This window comes from Leopardus geoffroyi, chromosome A1 (genome assembly GCF_018350155.1).
Source record: "Leopardus geoffroyi isolate Oge1 chromosome A1, O.geoffroyi_Oge1_pat1.0, whole genome shotgun sequence".
Classification (NCBI taxonomy): domain Eukaryota; kingdom Metazoa; phylum Chordata; class Mammalia; order Carnivora; family Felidae; genus Leopardus; species Leopardus geoffroyi.
Window position 1 is genome coordinate 70,461,840 of NC_059326.1, and position 19,638 is coordinate 70,481,477.

The 19,638-nt window shown below is 42.6% G+C and overlaps 1 long non-coding RNA gene across 1 annotated transcript in view; it reads right to left on the bottom strand.

Moving 5' to 3' along the window:
* Positions 1-846: 846 nt before the first annotated feature.
* LOC123580334 overlaps positions 847-19,638 on the bottom strand; it is a 40,077-nt gene continuing 21,285 nt past the window's right edge. Inside the window, exon 3 of the long non-coding RNA XR_006703257.1 lies at positions 847-3,215. This is a non-coding gene — a long non-coding RNA (uncharacterized LOC123580334). The remainder of the gene's footprint in view (positions 3,216-19,638) is intronic.

Sequence of the window (19,638 nt, forward strand, 5' to 3'; positions counted from 1 at the left end):
GGAAAGGTTTGCTATAGGCATTAAAGGAATATTAGCGACAGATGCTTCTCTTTTGACCTAATTTATAGATCTACCATAGTTTACTCCGTTTATGTTTTGGAAAACATGTTTTTCCTTTCAAATCATCGTTACCTTTCCTTTAAGAGTTAGGCTTCACCATGAACTCCAGAAGAAATAAAATCATGTGTAGGCAATGATTTTACCTTTAATATTTTCAATACTTCAGAAAATAGAAAAGGACGAGGGCCTTTTTTTAAAGTCAACTCCCTTCTGTGTATTCCTCAGTGAGCACAGGCTGCCTTCTGGAAGTAGGACATAACCTACTTGTATGTTATTAAGACGTCAAAAGTAAAGAAAAAATATGTTTAGCCTAACCTTAAAAATGGTTTCTTTTTTGGTAGAATGAAATTAATGGAAATGGAGTTCCCAATGAAAATGGAAAACGAAGAAAGTTTGTTTGTAAAAGAAATATATTCTCATTAAACATACAGATTCAGGATCAGTAATATTAAGGAAAAAGAAAGTATTTGTCAAATATATACATTTCTGTTTATATATTTACAATATATAATATTTAAATATATATTATATATAATATTTAAATATATATTATATATAAATATATATTGTATAATATGTAGTGTATATATTATATATTGTAAATGTATAATTTACAATATGTACAATATATAAAAGATAAATATATTATAAAATATAAATATATAAATATTATATAATACATATACTTAAACTTAGAGAAGATGTATGTATATGTAAATTCTCCAGGTAGAAATCTTAAGCTGAGTGTGGAGCCTGTGGTGGGGTTCGATACCCTGACCCTGGGGTCATGACCTGAGCCGAAATCAAGAGTCAGATGCTTAACCAACTGAGCTACCAGGTGATCCTCCAGGTAGAAGTTTTTTTAACTATATTGTTAATGGAAACTATGACTGGAAATTCACTGCTAAGATATTTAACATGATGAGAAATTCTAGTAAAATGAAGAGAAATAAGGAAAACTACCCGTGAACTGAAAACAAAGATTATTCTCTAGACTGAGAAAATCCCCTTTTTTCTGACTCCTTCTTGACTGGGCAGGAAAAACAATCCTGTCCCTCCCTCTGAGTTCTTTTTTGTGGAATTTTCATTCTTGCTCTTTTTCTGTCTCTGGTGTGGCTTGTTCCTTCTCTTTGGTGTGGGTGCCTGCTGTACTAAGAGCACATTATTTTTAATTTCTCAGAAATCCATAAACATGCAACTAAAACGATATAGAGAATGTTTGGCTCAAAGGAGAGAAGCTCTTTTAGCCAAACTTTCCAATTCCCTCCTATAACTTCTAGGTTATTCTAATTGTCTCCTGTCTGTAGTTGAGTGTTACTATAAAGCAGAGTGAACAATAAAAGGCTTGTTTCAGTTTTAAAAGGAGCAATGTTTCAAATCCTAATTGGGATGTCAGAGTATCATTTGTACAAATTTGCCAGTGACCACAGGCTGACTTGCCATTATGTGCGCATCGCTCTTACTCATTCTTAAAGATGCTGCTCTGGGCAAAACAACGATGGGAATTCTGTTTGCTTGTTTTGCTTTTGGTTTGGGCTGAATGAGATGACAGCTTTGTACGTCGTTACTGTGCTTTGTCACCTAACATATAGAGCATTTCAGGCTAAAAATTCCTTATGCTTTAAGTTTCCATTCACATAAAATGAATTAAAGCCCTTCTGGATCCACATGGCAGGTTCATAGGGGAGCAAAATACATTTCTTTCAATGAGACATAACTCGAACGAATGTTGAGTGTGTTTAAAATTCTGTGAGAGGATGAGCATCGCAATGGGGAGAAATCTCAGTGGTGGGTTTGTAACGGCAGACCAAAGGAAAGGAGAAAGACCTTGCTGTTTGAGGCGGTGCCATGAATTGTAAGCCTGAGAAGGGGCATAGAAGGCTGGGGATGAGGAGCTTGGAAGGAAAGTGCAACAGACCCTACCTGTGTCCACGGCAGAGTTGCTTTCCCTGGAAATATCTGGAATAGAACAGGCTAGCTGAAACCGGGGGTGGATATCGGGCACATTCTTGCCATAACCTTCCTGATATCTCACAAAGCACAAGCACCTGCCCAAACCCAAACGGGAGTTTTTATCGGCTGCCATGGACCAGATGCTATATTGACACAAACTTTCTTGGGACTGATCAAAGAATTCCAGAGGGGAACACAAGGACCAGGGGAAAGTTCAAAGGAGGTAAATTTCAGTCCAACCCAGAGAAAAACATCCCCAAATTGGAGTGCTTCGTTCCAAGCTGCCTTACCTTGAAAGTCACCCCAACTCGACCCAGCACCCAGAACTTTATACACATTAAGCCCTCACATGTGTCCCAGCCAAAAGAACTTACAGCCCAGCCCTGTTGGATACGGCCAAGCCTGTGGGCTTGGGCCAGTCTTGGCATCCCCTGCATTGGCCTAGGGAGCTGGCAGGAAACCGTGCAGGCCCAGTGACAGCCCTGATGTCCAGTTTTGCACTTTTCATGCCCCCTGGTTAGCCTGCCCTGCTGGCCCTGCTGCCTGGCTCCCCCGACACTCATATTTTCAACTAGCTCTCCCTGGAGAAGGAGGAGGCGCTGGAAACCCTGTCCACCTCACTTGCTTCCTTCCAACCCCCTTGCCCAAGATTTCACTCTGCATCAGGTTTTTCTCCCCGTGTGGAGAAAAGTATGTGGCACAGCCAGCCATATACTTCAGCCTGACCCTCTTGGGAAGACCAGTATTTCCATCATTCCAGTCTCATCCTTTGGGCTCCTGGCCACTAGTCATGGCCTGATGTCATCCAGAGCTGTTGATCCTCTCACCACTCAGCCTCACCACAATTTGACTCGGATCTTGCACATGTTTCCTCAGACTGGTCACCTCCACGACTCCTGTGTTTCCCCCTATTCTCTTGCAGCCCTCCCTACCTAGGACACTTCTGGGTTCAAGGACTGCATGTCCTGTTCCCTCCTTCAGGTCCAAAGTAGGGAGGCAAAGAGGGGATCGGCATTCTGTCTTCGTGTATGCAGCAGAAACAATTGGTGTTCCCCATGCCAAACCCCTTGGCATTCATTTCCAAAGTCAAAGGCTACTTACCACTGACTCCCAAAAATATCCGCTTGAAGGCTTTTTTTGGCCTTGGGAAGTATGCACAGGGAAGTCGGAAGTGTTGGACAATTAATCGCCCTGGAAGCACCCTGAGACAGTGACAAAGAGAGAACTGGTGAATAAGTACCCCAGCTCCCTGGCCCCTTGGGTGGGTTATTTCTGAGCCATGGTTTTCATGTTCCCCGGTGGTACTGAGCTCTATTTGCCCACGGTGGTAAGTTGCTTGGAATTGGATGCTTTGTTGCCTTCCTCCCCTACCCTGTCACACATTGACCATGCCCTGTATTTTCTGGCATCTTCCTCTCTCAAATAAACTACTTGCACTTGAATCTTCCTCTCGGGGGGTTGCCAATGAGCGAGGCACAGTGTCTAGCACACAGTAAGCACTCAGAGCGTGGATTAATGAATTCATCTATCAGTTTTGTAGGTGGGGTTTCTGCATTACGAGAGAGGCTGCACTCTGTGACCATGAAAGATGCTTCCAGAAGCGATAATACTCCTAGGGAGAAATAAATCTCTTTGTAACTAGAAGTCCTAGAAAAGGACCTGGGAGATGAAAAGATGTGAAAAAAAAAGAGACTTTTCTCCCCTCTGTACCAGTGTGCTTTCAGATGTGAAGGGGGGCAACGAGGATCACAGGTTGGTTATGAAATCATGCAATTTCTTGAGCCAGCACATTGTGTTTTATGGACACTGCAGCCCAGGGTGCTGTGCAGGGAGTGATTTTCCATCCAGTCTATAGCGTTCACAGCTTCTAGTCACAACAAGCAGAGCCAGAAATAATAGAAGATACTCAAACCCAAGAGTATTGCATTATAAATAAATAAATATATAATGTCAAAATCATATATGAAATAAAGTTTTAATTACTCTATGACTGGAATTTTCATAACACTCTTTTATGGTTGGTTGGCAGCGTGTTCGTATTTCTGTGTTACAAGTGAGGAAATGAGTCACAAAGCTGTAGAGAGAATGTGTTGAAGACTTTCCGGCTGCTGTCTGAGGAGGGCTGGAAGAAAATGTTCCTGAACCCTCTCCTCATACGCTCAGACTGACACGAGCTTTCCAGCATAGGTTCAGATTCTCAAATCTGTCTGATATAGTTTTACGAGGGAACAAAACCTCGTGGCTAGTGAGCTATAGAAGAGCCATTTGTGACAAGGAATTTAATGATATTATATATGGGGGGGTAAAATGAGAACATGAAAAATCACATTTTTTTCCATAACAATTCAGAGTCTAATATGATTGAGCAAAATCAGATTTTTTTTTCGTAACAACTAAAAGTTTAATATAGTGGAACAGGTGCAAAATGAGGTTCCCCCTGCTCCCACCTCCATGGAGCTGTCCTGCTGGGAAGTCTCTGAATTCCACATCTTCTCCACCAAATAGGGGCTTAGAGAGGGGGTGGGTGGGACAGGACAGTCCAGGAGGGGTCTGCCCCTGAAGTCTAGACACACTCATGGGGCACAGACAGATGCTGGGAGGAAAGAGATCCACGAGCAGACAGAACATCACCCACCTGGAGGAGAGTTGGCTGGCAATGGCCCGGGCGGTGATTAGCACCTCAGATGTCCAGAAAAGAAGTCATAGGTGGGTGTTGTGCAGACCACTGATGCATGACAGCAGGGAGTGGATAATACATGATATACAAACAGACCAGCAATAGTGTCTGGCAGCCGCAGGACTGGTTGAAAGGGACAGTCACTTGTCAGGCTACAAAAATAAACAGAGAAGAGTCAAGAGACTCTGGAACTGAGTACTAGGTGAGGGCGAGGAGCCCAGCCTCTAGAACTACCAACGGTCAAGAACACGCAGCAACATGGCAGACTTGATGATCAGGACTCACTGGATCTACTGACAGAGGCTTTAGAAATTCCCCACCGTCAGGCACAGGGTTAGCCCCAGAGCTGAGAGTAGGGGACTGAAGTTGTTTCCTGAGCTTGGGTATTAGTCCATTGTGTGTGTGTGTGGGGGGGGGGGGGCAGGTACAAAGGCAGGGGATCTGGCAGACCACACTACAAATAATCCCCAGGAAGGAAAACAGTGATTTCTAAGAAATAAAGGGAGGAAGTTGCCCTCTCTTTAAAACTTGGGACCTACCCAAGTTCCCCACGGGAGACTGAAAAGAAAAGTAAACTTAATTCCTAAAAAATAGAGTCTTAGGAAAATAAGAGGATGAGTGAAAAAATAATTGGATCCTAAAGAGAGGGTTTCTGGGATGGGTATCTTTGGCTCTCATCTATTTTACGTTTTTATCAATGTCGTGGACCAAGACATAAGATGCAGAGTTACCAAATAAGACAATGACAAAATTCTGGGAAGCTAGCCAAACTCATGACCTTCCCCCACTGGACCTGAGAGGTGCTGTGAGACCCACAGCTAAGTCCTGGAATAAGATTGGAGAAGCCTTCTTGAAGAGGGTTTGGCCTGTGGAGATCTATTCTCCTGTGTTAGTCAGGGTTCTTCAGAGAGATGGAATCAATAAGGTGTGTGTGTGTGTGTGTGTGTGTGTGTGTGTGTGTGTGTACAGAGAGATTGATTGATTTTAAGGAATTGGTCACACAATTGTGGGTTCTTGTAAGTCCAAAGTCTGCAGGGCAAGCCAGCAGGCTGAAGACCCAGGGAAGAACTGATGTTGCACCTTGAGTCTGAAGGCAGTCTGGAGGCAGAATTTCCTTTCTTGAGGGACTTCATTCTTTTTTCTCTTAAGGCCTTCAACGGATTAGATGAGGCCCACCCACATTATTGAAGGTATTTTGCTTCACTCAAAGTCTACTCATTCAAATGCAATTTCAGGGGTGCTTGGGTGGTTCAGTAAGTTAAGTGTCCAACTCTTGATTTTGGCTCAGGTCATGATCTCACGGTTTGTGGGATTGAGCCCAGTGTCAGGCTCTGTGCTGAGCCTGTTTGGGATTCTCACTCTCCCCCTCTCTGTCCCTCCTTCTTCTTCATGTACTCTTACTCTGTCTCTCTGTCCCTCCCTCGCTCACATGCTCTTTCTCTGTCTCAAAATAAATAGGTAAAAACTTTAAAAAAAAATAAAATAAATGTAATTTCACTTGAAAAATACCTTCAAATCAACCTCTAGGCTGGTGTTTAACCAAATATGTGGGTACCATGGCCTAGCCAAGTTGGCACATAAAATTAACTATCATCGAGGCGTGCCTGGGTGGCTCAGTCAGTTAAGCCTCTGACTTCGGCTCAGATCATGATCTCACAATTTGTGAGTTCGACCCTGCATCGGGCTCTGTGCTGACAGCTCAGTCTGGAGCCTGCTTCAGATTCTGTGTCTCCCTCTCTCTCTGTCCCTTCCCTGCTCCTGCTCTCTCTCTCTCTGTTCCAAAAATAAATAAACATTAAAAAAATAATAGCATTTTTAAAAAATTAACTATCATAGAACCCCCAAAGGAAGGGTAATTCTGGTCCCTTATGGTATCTTGGTAGGATCCCACTGACCTTCCTGAATTCCAAGAAGCTGGAGATGGAGGGAGGGAGATAATGTGTTTTTATGCAAGGCTAGAACATATAAGCCCATGTAGCTGAGAAGATGAAGGGTCAAGGAGCCTTCCTCCCAGTGTTACAGTGGGGAACGGATGACATATCAGCTGTCACACTGCAGGCATGCAGGGCAGGCACAATCTTGCTTTCATCTTTCGCAGAGTGGCTTCCCTTTAAGTAAGGTGGTAGACAGAATAACACCCCTCCAAATACATTCACATCCCAATCCCGGGAACCTCTGACTATATTACCTTGTGTGGCAAAAGGGACTTTGCAGATATGGTTATGGATCTGGAAAGGGAGATGATCTTGGACTATCCAAGTGGGCCCAATATAATTACAAAAAAAACCCTTATAAGAGGCAGGCACGGGGCTAGAGCCAGAAAAGGTGACATGACCACAGAAGCAGAGGTTGGAGTGCTGTGTTTTCAAGATGGAGGACGGGGCCACAAGTCAAGTAATGCAGGCAGCTCTAAAAGTTGGAGAAAATATGGAAATGGATTCTTCCCTAGAGCCTCCAGAGGGAATGATGTTCTACTGACATCTTGATTTTAGGACTTCTGACCTCCAGAACTGTAAGAGAATACATTTGCATGGTGTCAAGCCACAAGGTAATGAGGTAATTTGCTACAGTAGCAATAAGAAGCTAATTTAGTACCTTGAAGGGACCCAGTGGCCACAGAGAAACAACCATCAGAAGACTTGTAATAGGTTTCAGGGAAATAACATTGTTGAAGGAGTCAGACGAAAGCTGAATTAAAATATAAAAAAGCACATAAGAAGATTCAATCACAGCACATGCACACGCACATGAACTTTCTGGAACATTTATTATGAAAAGATATTAAAAACCATTAAAAGATAAAATAGTCACTGTTAAGACCCAAGTTGGTGGTACCAAAGGCAAATAGAAAAAAAGCTTAAAAGACAGACCAAATACATAAAGGAATGGAAATCACAAGAGAGAAAAATTAAAAACTTGAAAGACATAAGTAGAAGAAGTAACATAAACAACAGGATTCCAGAAGGATGAAAAGATATGGTTTGCTAGAAAATAGAATCCAACCTTCTGTGATATCGTGCTAATGAGAGTGCGCGCTCCAGGCAGCAGTGGGGAGGGAAGCAGGAAGGAGGCTGGACGGAGGGAGAGTCGTCACAAAGGGGTGCATAGGGGCGGCTACAGCTTCATGACAAGCATGGGCTGAAAGCCTGGACTTGAAGAATGTGTTCAGATGGGGGGAAGGGAGGGGGCATAAACTACTGCATCTCAGAATGTCTTCTGGAAGGAGTAGAATTTACTCTCTGGTTCCTCTTGGCTTCCTGTCTCTCACTAGTCAAAGGTTGGGGACTCCAATGACACGGATATTAGATGGTTAGTTATTGTCCCACAGGTCCCTGAGCCTCTGCTCTCTCTCTCTTTTTTTTTTTTTTTCAGTCTACTTTTTCTCTTTCTTGCTCTCTGATCTTTGAATGCAATATTTCATGGCTGATGCCCATTGAGCCTGTTATCAAACCATCATTTGTTTATATAACTGTCTTATTTGTGCTTCAGCATTTTACATGAAACCAGCCTTACAGAAATGAGTCACAGACCAAATATACAAACGATCAAAACGGCCAATGTCTAAATAAATAAAACAGATTAAAAATTAAAGCTGACCACTAGGAGACCAGCGATAAAATATCCATCATTAAAAATTTAGTCCTTACTGATCTGATTAACATAAACTCATTAAAGTATTAACAAGAGGAGTAGGAGGCGAACTTAAAAGTAACAGATTGATGTATCCAATAACAGTTTGGAAAATCAATTTTTATTGTTGTCTTATTTTCTAGAGCATTTTCAAAGGAAGAGAATAACTTAGGTAAACCGTAACATAATTAAAAGAAAAGAAAAGAAACTGTACACGTCCTTTTTTGCCAATTGCTCAGACTGATTATAAGAAGTTCAGTTTTGGGGCGCCTGGGTGGCGCAGTCGGTTAAGCGTCCGACTTCAGCCAGGTCACGATCTCGCGGTCCGTGAATTCGAGCCCGGCGTCGGGCACTGGGCTGATGGCTCAGAGCCTGGAGCCTGTTTCCGATTCTGTGTCTCCCTCTCTCTCTGCCCCTCCCCCGTTCATGCTCTGTCTCTCTCTGTCCCAAAAATAAATAAACGTTGAAAAAAAAAATTAAAAAAAAAAAAAAAAAAAAAAGAAGTTCAGTTTTAACCTTTGGTCCTCCTGGCTTTCAAGCCAAAGGACACTCAGGGTGTACACATGTGACACATTGTCTAGGGGAGAATAGACCACAGCCACCAGCCCCTATTTCCTCTAACTCCCTGGAAAATTCAAAATGAAAGTAACTCTGAATAAAGCCCCAGAAGAAGTCGAAGCTTTGGGGCCAAAATGCAAGGGAAGCTCTTCCAGCCAATACAAACGGGAGGTGGAGGAAGAGGAGAAATGAAGAGGTGCTACGGAGTGTACTAAGAGGAGAGAGCTATTGAATGTAATTCTTTCCTTTTTACTTTAAGTGTTTATTTATTTATTTTGATACAGAGAATCCCAAGCAGGCTCCATGCTGTCCATGCAGAGCCCAACGCAGGGCTCGATCTCACAAACTGTGAGATCATGACCTGAGCCAAAATCAAGAGTCGGACGCTTAATCAACTGAGCCTCCCAGGCGTCCCTAATTCTTTCATTTTTAAAACTCTTTGACCCTTTGGCCTCATAGACAAAACAGGAAAGTGAAATTCCATGTAAGGGAAGAGAAAAATTGGCACTACGAAGAATATGGAATTTAGCCCAGTAGATTTTAACCAATTTAGAAATTCGCTGGAAAGGTTCTATGGGGAGAAGATGTGAAGGACCAGGTGAGAAGGAACAAATTTTGTTTGTTTTCCAGAAAACTGTCAGCTCTAATTCTCATCAAGGAGTCAGGGCCAGCACATAATTTTCAAACCTTAAAATATGTGGGACACCAAGGGCTCCCGAGTGTAGAGGGTGGAGCCCGGAGGAGCAGAGAAGCAGCAATGAGTAGGAGAAGTTAGATATGTCGAGGAAAATAAGGACTGTGCGAAATGACACGCTCCTGTGTGTGTGTGTGTGTGTGTGTGTGTGTGTGTGTGTGTGTAGGTAGGTAGGTAGGTACGTGAGAATTTTTGTGCAAAGGTAAAAAGCAGGATAAGGCGGTTCCCGGAGATCGTGGAAGATTAAGAATCATTGAGGAGCACCAGACTAAGAATTTAACAAACGAGAGTGGAGAAGAGGCCAGCCAATGGGAAGTAGGCTCCAAAATAAGGTAGAAGGCAGATTTCATCCCTCTGGCTAAAATTTGAGGGATGATTCATCTCAAGGTTCCTGACACTGGGGAACATGTCTTCTAAGCCCATATTTGAGACACATACTCTGATATGAATGGTTGAAAATGGATTTATGCCAGAAAATCCAGGAACTATTATGGCTGTTGAATCAGTGGGGTTTTCACCCTCTGCACTACTGACATTTGGGGTGGGCATCGTGGGAAGGGGTCTCCTGTGCATTGCAGGATGTTTAGCAAGTGTCCCTGGCTCCTATCCACCAGATACCAGTAGCACCATCCTCCCAGGTGTAAGGGTCAAATTGCCCTGGTTGAGAGTAACTGCTTTGTCCGTAATATACAGCGGCCCCATTTCACTGCTTGTCCTACTTAGGTTTTACGGCATTTATCGTATCATCTGACCATGCCTTCCTTTTGTAAACTCCCCCCTTCTCTTGGCTCAGTGAGGCTTTATTCCCCTCCCTCTTCACTGTCTACTCTTTGTTAACTATCCTTCCATTTATTTTAAGTTTATTTATTTTTGAGAGAGAGAGCACACGTGCATGAGTGGGGGAGAGACAGAGAGAGAGGGAGACACAGAATCTGAAGCAGGCTCCAGGCTCTGAGCTGTCAGCACAGAGCCCAATGTGGGGCTTGAACTCACAGACTGCGAGATTATGACCTGAGCCAAAGTCAGACACTTAACCAACTGAGTCACCCAGATGCCCTTCTCCATCTTTTAGTGATTTAATCTGATTTCACGAACTGCTTCCTTCCTCAAAGTACCTAACTCCCAGGCCCACAGGTGATATTCCGAAGCAATGGCTCCTGGTACAGCATGAGCACTTGCTGGGTGACTGGAGCCGTGAAATCAGCTAAATATCCATCGTGCAAATATCCATCTTTGCCCCTGAACTTGCTTCTAAACTACATACACACACTTCTAAATTTCTGCTCAGACTTTGGTGTATCCCTTTGGTGACTGAAGATAAAACTGTTCAGAAATGACTTCTCTCTGCTCCGGACTGTGTTTCCTATTTTCATTGATGGGATCTTCAGTTTTACTGTCCTTGGGGTTAGAAAGCTCTGAAACGGGCGTCCGGGTGTCTCAGTCGGTTAAGGTTCAACTCTTGATTTTGATTCAGGTCATGATCTCACAGTGCATGAGTCTGTGTTGGGCTCTGTGCTAAAGGTGCAGAGCCTGTTTGGGTTTCTTTCTCTCCCTCTTTCTCTGCCTTTCTCTCTCAAAATAAATAAACTTAAAAAAAAAAAAAAAAACAATTCTGAAACAGCTTTGTCTTCTCTCCCTAAACAAGAACTTGGTTCTGTATCAAGATCTACGATTCTGTATCATTCTCTCTGCAGTAAGTCCATTTGATTCTACCTCTGCACTGTCTCTGATATCAGGGCCCCCCTTCCACACCACCAACACAGGTCAGATTCTCTTTCTCTCTCAACTGGAGGCCTTCTCTCCACCTGCCTCCATTTTCCCCATCGACTTACATGTTTTCATAGTGCTTACATTTTAAGAAGAGGAAAATATGGATGAAGCGGATGCTAGACCTAGCGTTAATTCTAGCAAGAGTCAACATTCCCTGGATACATGAAGGGGAAATATGTGGTTGAATATATTTCACCCATCTCAGTGAGAGGTGCATTTTCAGTAAATTTTTTCCAATATTTTGTTATCAAAAATTTCAAGCATGTAGAAAAGTTGAAAGAATTTTGCAGTAAATGTGCATATACCCACTGCCTAGATTCCAGAATCATTTTACTAAGCCTATATCACGTATCTATCCATCTGTCCTTTCCTCTACCCATCTATCAATCCAGCTATGTTTCAAAATAAATTGCAGGCCTCCGTGTGTTTTCACCGGAAATACTTCAGCAAACATGCCATAGTTAGAACTCAATATTTGTTACCAGTTGTTTCTTTTTCTTTTGAGGCAAAATGAACAAACAATGAGATGCTCAGATCTTAAGGAAACTACTCTGTGTGTTTCAACAAATGCATACACATGTGTAATTCAAATCCCATCAAGTTACAGAGCATTACAATCACCCAGAAAGTTCCCTGACATCATTTCCTTGCTGGCGCCTGTCCCAAATCCACTCCGGAGGCAACCACTGTTCTAATGCTCTTCGACCATAGATTAGTTTTGCCTGTTTTAGAACGTTATATAAATGGGAATCACATAATCTGTGCTATTGTATGTGTAGATTCTTTTAGTCAGAATAAGGCTTTCAAGATGGCAGCCATGTTGGGGCGCCTGGGTGGCGCAGTCGGTTAAGCGTCTGACTTCAGCCAGGTCACGATCTCGCGGTCTGTGAGTTTGAGCCCGGCGTCAGGCTCTGGGCTGATGGCTCAGAGCCTGGAGCCTGTTTCCGATTCTGTGTCTCTCTCTCTGCCCCTCCCCCGTTCATGCTCTGTCTCTCTCTGTCCCAAAAATAAATAAACGTTGAAAAAAAAAAAAAAGATGGCAGCCATGTTGTTTCATGAATAAGTAGTTTGTCCCTTTCTATTGTTAAGTTTCTACTGTATAAATATACCACAGTTGGTTTATCCATTCTTCTATCAATGGGCATCTAGGCTGTTTCTAGTTTTGGGCAATATTTTCAATAAAACTCTATACTTCATCATTCATCAAAGTTTGTAATATATTTTTGTTGTATTAATCAATTATGGACTAAGAGTAATTATAATATCAACTCAATACAAAAGAAATGTTTATCACTTTCAATTTTATGGTCACAGAAAGTTAAGTTTATATATACATTTTTTATTGCAAAGCATCATGAAAGGGTGAGTAATAAAAAACTTTCAAGCATAAAAAATTACATGAGGATAAACTACTAAGGAAGAAGTAGAAAAGAAATAGAAGTCTGAGGAGAAACAAGAAACAATGTGAACTGTTCATCTGTAAAGATGATCTGTGCTTTAGGGGTGCCCGGGTTGCTCAGTCGGTTAAGTGTCCGACTTCAGCTCAGGCCATGATCTAGCGGTCTGTGAGTTCAAGCCCAGCATCAGGCTCTGTGCTGACAGCTCAGAGCCTGGACCCTGCTTTGGTTTCTGTCTCTGTCTCTCTCTGCCCCTCCCCCACTCTTGCTCTGTCCCTCTCTCTCTCAAAATTAAAAAAAAGTTAAAAAAATTGGGGGAAAAAGTGATCTGTGTTTTTAAATGAATGATGTGATTATTAAATTGCTATGGCGTTTTTTAAGGCTTATTTATTTATTTTGAGAGAGAGAGAGAGAGAGTATGTGTGTGTATGTGCGCGTGTGTGAGAGAGCGGGGGGAGGGGCAGAGGAAGAGGAAGGAGAGAATCCTAAGCAGGCTCCACACCCAGCACAAAGCCCAACACAGGGCTTGATCTCATGAACTGTGAGATCACGACCTATAAATTGCTATGGCACTTAGATACCCTGTGTTTGTTTACTCAAAAGAGTAATGTGGCAGTTAAAAAATATTTTCATATTAAAATTTTAATATTCAGTATTTATAATACTCCAGTAGTGGCAAATTTATGATGAAAACAATTAGATACCAACATAGAATTGTGAAGAGGTTCACAATGTTCTCAAATTATTCTCCAAGCCCTATTCAAAATACCAGGAAAAAGAACTGAAGTTTTCCCCAATGCCTGCTGCTTCAGCAGACTTGGGTCCTGGATTCACCTCATCACTCTGCAGCTCCAATTGCCATCTTTGAATCTCACTGGGCCTTGAGAACACTACTGAAAGAGCAGACCTAGGCCGGCCAACTCCATCTTGTTCTGTTCCCTCAAACCTCAGACCACGCCTCCTCCCCTTGAGTAACTTCCCGCTCACCCGTTCAACATGAGTTGGGGCCTAGGCATAGATCTGTGGTCAGGGAGCCATCCTGAGGATGTAGAACGGGTGGAGGAAAGCCTTGAGTTTCCTTGTTTCACCTGGGGGTGGGCTGGGATGAGTCACTGGGGAAAGGAGAGCTCAGATGAAGGTGGAAAGATGGCAAGAAAACCCTACAATCCAGCACTTACTCTCTCTGCACCCCTGAGAAAGAGGCTGGGTGACCTGAGGGCCAGACTCTTCTGATTTGGGGGAGCAGGCCCAAGACCACTGACACTCTGAGAGCAGGAGCTCAAGGACAGGAGGGGGATGGGCTTTTCTCTTTGTAATCACTCTACTTTAAAACCTTCAAACCATGCCCCAAAACCTGCATGACAGGACTCTGGTCCTTCCCCAGCCAATTGGCTGAGGCCACGACCCTTCCCTAGGCAATCAGCTAAGGCCATGATCCCTATAAAACCTTTGTGCTCTTGAAACCCGCTCTCTCTCTCTCTCCCCCCCGTGTCTCACCGCTGCCTTGTGCAGGTAGGGGATTGAGCTGGAGCTAGCTCAAATAAAGGCTCTTTGCTTTTGCATCTGACTCGGCTCCCTGGTGGTCTTTGGGGATCACGAATTCTGGGCATAACACTACCAGTCAGGCAGCCTCCACAGGGAGGTCTTGGTCATATTCTATGCCTCAGAATTACTGAAACTGAGGTGAGGACTTGGACCAAATACAGTCCAGATGGTCAATCAATGTGGTGTCATGAAACACTCGTCTTCTCAGTCTGTGGTCTAGTGGATATGAACTTACATTTCAAAGCCTTGCACTGGGAAGATAGTATCTCTTCCATCATCACCTCTTCCCTTTTGCACCCATGTGGCTTGGAATACACTGAAAGAAATCAGAGATGTCTTTGCACTGGCCATTTTATTTTTCCTCTGAGAAAGCTTCTTTTTGCTGGAAACTAACATGCCACAGATCCCGTTACAGAAAATATTGGTTACAGAATTTTATAGGTTCCTTGTGTATTATATTTAGTTGTGTCCATTTACACAATGTGAAAAGAGCCCATTAATTTGTGAAAAAAATGTAATAAAGTGGTAGGAACTGCATTAACAAAACCACTGACTGATGAATTTTTAATTTGAATATCCTGGAGACTTACTGAAACCTAAGGGTCATCAGTGAACTCAATCCGTTGGGAAAGTCAAAGATTAATACCGTGCCCTTGTAAAATGTTTTTACAATTTTTTTCCCCAGAAAACGCTCACTGTTTCGTGTCAGAATTGCAGAGTTCTATGGACCGAATGTGCCTCTCCAAAATTCATATGTCAAAGTATAGATGCCCAATGTGATGGTATTAGCAGGTGGGGCCTTTGGGAGGTGAAGACTCTGTCCTCATCACTGGGATTAGTGCCCCTATAAAAGGGACCCCAGAGAGCAACCCACCCCTTCTGCCATGCGATGACACAGGAGGCAGGCATCTATTAACCTGGAAGTGGGTTCTTACGAGTCTCTGTATCTACTGATGTCTTGACTTTGGACTTCCCAGTCTCCAGAATTATGAGAAATAATAGTTTAAGCCACCCACCCAGTCTATGGGTTTTTTTTGTTATAGTAGCGTGAATGGATTAAGGCACAGAGTTTAGCGCATAATTAATCCTAAGTATTTAAACTGTGTTTGTTCCCACCTCAATTAAGTGTAAACTGTTTTTTTAAAGACTTTATTTTTAAGCAATCTCTACACCTAACATGGGGCTTGAACTCACCGCCCCAAGATCAAGAGTTGCATGCTCTTCTGACTGAGCCGGCCAGGTGCCCAAGTTAAACCTTTTTAAAGGCAGAGATGGTCTAATTCTTTTCTGCCCCTCACAGTCATGACCACTGAATTAGATACACAGCAAGTGCTTGATCTGGGGGTGATAGTCAAAATCTTCAACAGCCTGCTGGTTAGAACAGTGGCCATAGCGCTGTAGAGATCCCCAGCTGTGCCTAGCATTTTTGTTGCTGGATCTTAGGGAAATCCAGGGGTTCCAGGGAGGGGACCAAAGTAGTAAAGGGAGTGGCTATTTATCACCCAATACAAAACCATTTATGTTTTAGCAATTGATATGTATGTAGCTACACCATCCAAAGGGCAAACATTTTGTGAAAAGAAAAAATTGTAAAAGTATGAACATTAGCTCCTCTTAACAAAAGAGTCAACTGAGATCCAAGATGCAGATGTATGCCCCAAAGTTACCCAGATTAATAGCAGGACTGGAAATCAGCATCTAGCTTTCTGGACTCCAGATATCACAGGCAGATAATTTGATGGGTTGGATGATGCTGTCGCTCTGCCTGGATCCCTGTCTACCACTACTTTCTTCCCCTCTCTGGGAGTGCTTTCAATTTCAATAAGCAACATGGGCTGTGTTTTTATGGAGAACTACCTTGTAGTTCCTGAATCCCACTAGCCTGTGGTGAAGTCCCTTGGGCGTGGTCTATAACCTGTGACCGGTGGGGTGCTGGCTCAGGAATTCTAGCCCCCTTGACTAGGGTGAGTTCACCATGAAGCATCATTTACACTCCAAAGTCCCCCGGGGGCCAGGTGATATCAGCACAGCCCATGGAACCTGGCTGAGCACTCTGAGGTCTGCTCCCCTCACCCCTCCCTTAATGGTCTTCCGGGAGCACTTCCTTAACAAGTCCCTCCCATACCAACCCGATGGGAGGAAACCCAACTGTATGTGCTTCCTGGGGCTGCTGCAGCAAGTACTGGGGAGCCCAATGCAGTACAAATGAAATGTGTTCTCTCCCAGTTCCGGAGGCCACAAGCCTGGAATCAAGGGGCCGGGCAAGGTTGTGCTGCCTCTGAAGGCTCTAGGGGAGAATCTGCTCCACACCTTTCTCTTAGCTTCTGGGGTTGCCACAGTCCCTGGTGTGCCTTGGTTTGTAAACACATGACCTCAGGCTCCACCTCTGTCTTCGCATGGGGTTCTCCTGTGTCTGTGTTGTTTCTTCTTCCTATAAGGATACCAGTCATATTGGATTAGGGCCCATCCCCAAATGAGGATGGCTTCATTTTAAGTTGATTGTACCTGCAAAGGCTCTGTTTTCAAATTTGGTGACATTCGTAGGTTGGGAGGCCAATGTTTGCTTAGGGCGGTGAAGGAAGGATTAGTTTCAGACCTCTCTCTCTGGGCTTGTAGATGGATGTCTTCTCCCTGTGTCTTTTCATACCATCTTCCTTCTGTGCATGTCTGTCTCTGTGTCCTATTCCCCCCCTTCCATTTTTTAAAATGTTTATTTTTAAGCGAGCAGAGGCGGGGGAGGGCCAGAGAGAGGAGGACAGAAGATCGGAAGCAGACTCTGTGTCCACAGCAGTGAGCCCAATGTGGAACTCGAACCCACAAACCATGAGATCTTGGCCTGAGCTGAAGTCTGATGCTCAACTGACTGAGCCACCCAGGTGTCCCTCCTATTTCCCCTTTTTAGAAGGATACCAGTCATATTGGATTACCACCCTAATTTTATTACCGTTGTAAAGACCCTTTCTCCAGATACTGTCACATTCTGAGGTAATGGGAATTAGGACTTCAATATAAGAATTTTGAGGGAACACAATTCAACCCATAATAGGAAGTCAGGATTTCAACGTATGGGGGAGGGGTGCACAATTCAATCTTCAACACTGACCTAAAACATTTTATTACTTCAAGATTTCATGAGAAACAAAACAAATGAGCAAAGGGGGAAAAAGAGAGAGAGAGAGAGAGAGAGAGAGAGAGAGAGACAAGCCAAAAAACAGACCAAGCTATAACTAAGCTGTAGCTAAGACTAAGCTATAGCTAAGAAACAGACTCTTAGCTATAGAGAACACCCTGATGGTTACCAGGAAGGAAGGGTGGAGGGATGGATGAAATACCTAATGGGGATTAAGGAATACTTGTGATGAGCACTGGGTGATGCATGGAATTGTTGAATCACTGTATTGTACATCTGAAACTGATATTACACTGATATAAACAAATATTAACTCAAAATAAAAAACTTTTTAAAAAGATTTCATGAAGATCAAGAATATAAACACAGAAAATCATGTGCACTGTATACATAATCCAGCAGTCATATTTCCCAATTGTTATTCAAATGTCTTCAAATACAATATTTTAATTTATCTGAATCATCCACCATAAAATCAGGAACAATATTATGGCCTTATTAATGGGACTTGTGAATTTATAACATTTGTGTTTTTATTTACTACAGTCAAGGTTAGATGCTTATTTCTTTGTTTTTTTTCTATCTGAACATTAATTTATTCTTTTTTCTTTTTTTTTTTTTTTGGTTTACATAAGTGATTTTCTTTTTTTTTCTTTTTTTTCTTTTTTTTTTCAATATGTGAAGTTTATTGTCAAATTGGTTTCCATACAACACCCAGTGCTCATCCCAAAAGGTGCCCTCCTCAATACCCATCACCCACCCTCCCCTCCCTCCCACCCCCCATCAACCCTCAGTTTGTTCTCAGTTTTTAAGAGTCTTAGATGCTTATTTCTAATAAGTATTTGTTTTGAATTGGAAATTATGTACCCTTAAGTGTTGTTTTGTGTGAAACAAATGAGTCATTAATAACACAATAAATAAACTGTACGGTGGGTGAGAATGTGGGCTCCGGCATCCGACTGTGTAGGTTTACATCAGCTCTGTAACCTTCTAGCTCTGTGACCTTAGGCAAGTTAATTAACCTCCCTGAGCTTTTCATTCCTTCATCTATTATAGGGAGATGAGAACAGTAGTGTTATTCTGAAGCACTTCACACAGTATTTGCTCGTAGTAAATAAACACTGTTATCATTAGCTATTATTTTGTCTGAATATTAGTTTATATGTAATAATTCTGAAAACAGAAAGACATAAAAGAAGTGAAATTTCTTATTATTTCTTTAGGTAAAACCTCATGCTTTTCCAGGAAACATCGCTAATGGTTTCCTTTAAAATGACAGGATATAGGGGCGCCTGGGTGGCGCAGTCGGTTAAGCGTCCGACTTCAGCCAGGTCCCGATCTCGCGGTCAGGGAGTTCGAACCCCGCGTCAGGCTCTGGGCTGATGGCTCAGACCCTGGAGCCTGTTTCCGGTTCTGTGTCTCCCTCTCTCTCTGCCCCTCCCCCGTTCATGCTCTGTCTCTCTCTGTCCCAAAAATAATCATGCTCTGTCTCTCTCTGTCCCAAAAATAAATAAGCGTTGAAAAAAATAAATTAAAAAAATAAAATGACAGGATACAACTAATTCTTTTCTGTTTATCTTTCAGAATTTAACTTTATATTACCAAAATAAAATTATCATTTGAACTCCTTTTATGGGAAAAAAAATTTTAACTATATAATAGGGATTTAAAAAAAATAGGTAATCCTCTAATGTAGTACAAATTCAAAAGTCATAAAGGAAACACAGTAAAAAGTAAGTCTCCTCTTTCTTACCCCTAATTCTCACATCTCATTTCGAGAGGCAATCACTGTTACCGTTGTCTTTTTTTTATTATTATTTTTAATGTTTATTTATTTTCTAGAGAGAGAGAGAGAGAGAGTACAGCAGGGGAGAGGCAGAGAGAGAGGGAGACACAGAATCTGAAGCAGGCTCCAGGCTCTGAGCTGTTAGCACAGAGTCTGACACAGGGCTCAAACTACAAACCGCGAGATTATGACTTGAGCCAAAGTCAGACACTTAACTGACTGAGCCACCCAGGCTCCCCCCATTACCCTTGTCTTGTATATCCTTCCAGAAATAATTTATGCATATGCAAGAAATATACATAATATATGTATATTTCCCCACCCATATATTTTTTTAATTTTTTAGCGTTTATTTATTATCGAGAGACAGAGACAGAGCATGAGCATGGGAGGGACAGAGAGACAGGAGGAGACACAGAACCCGAAGCAGGCTCCAGG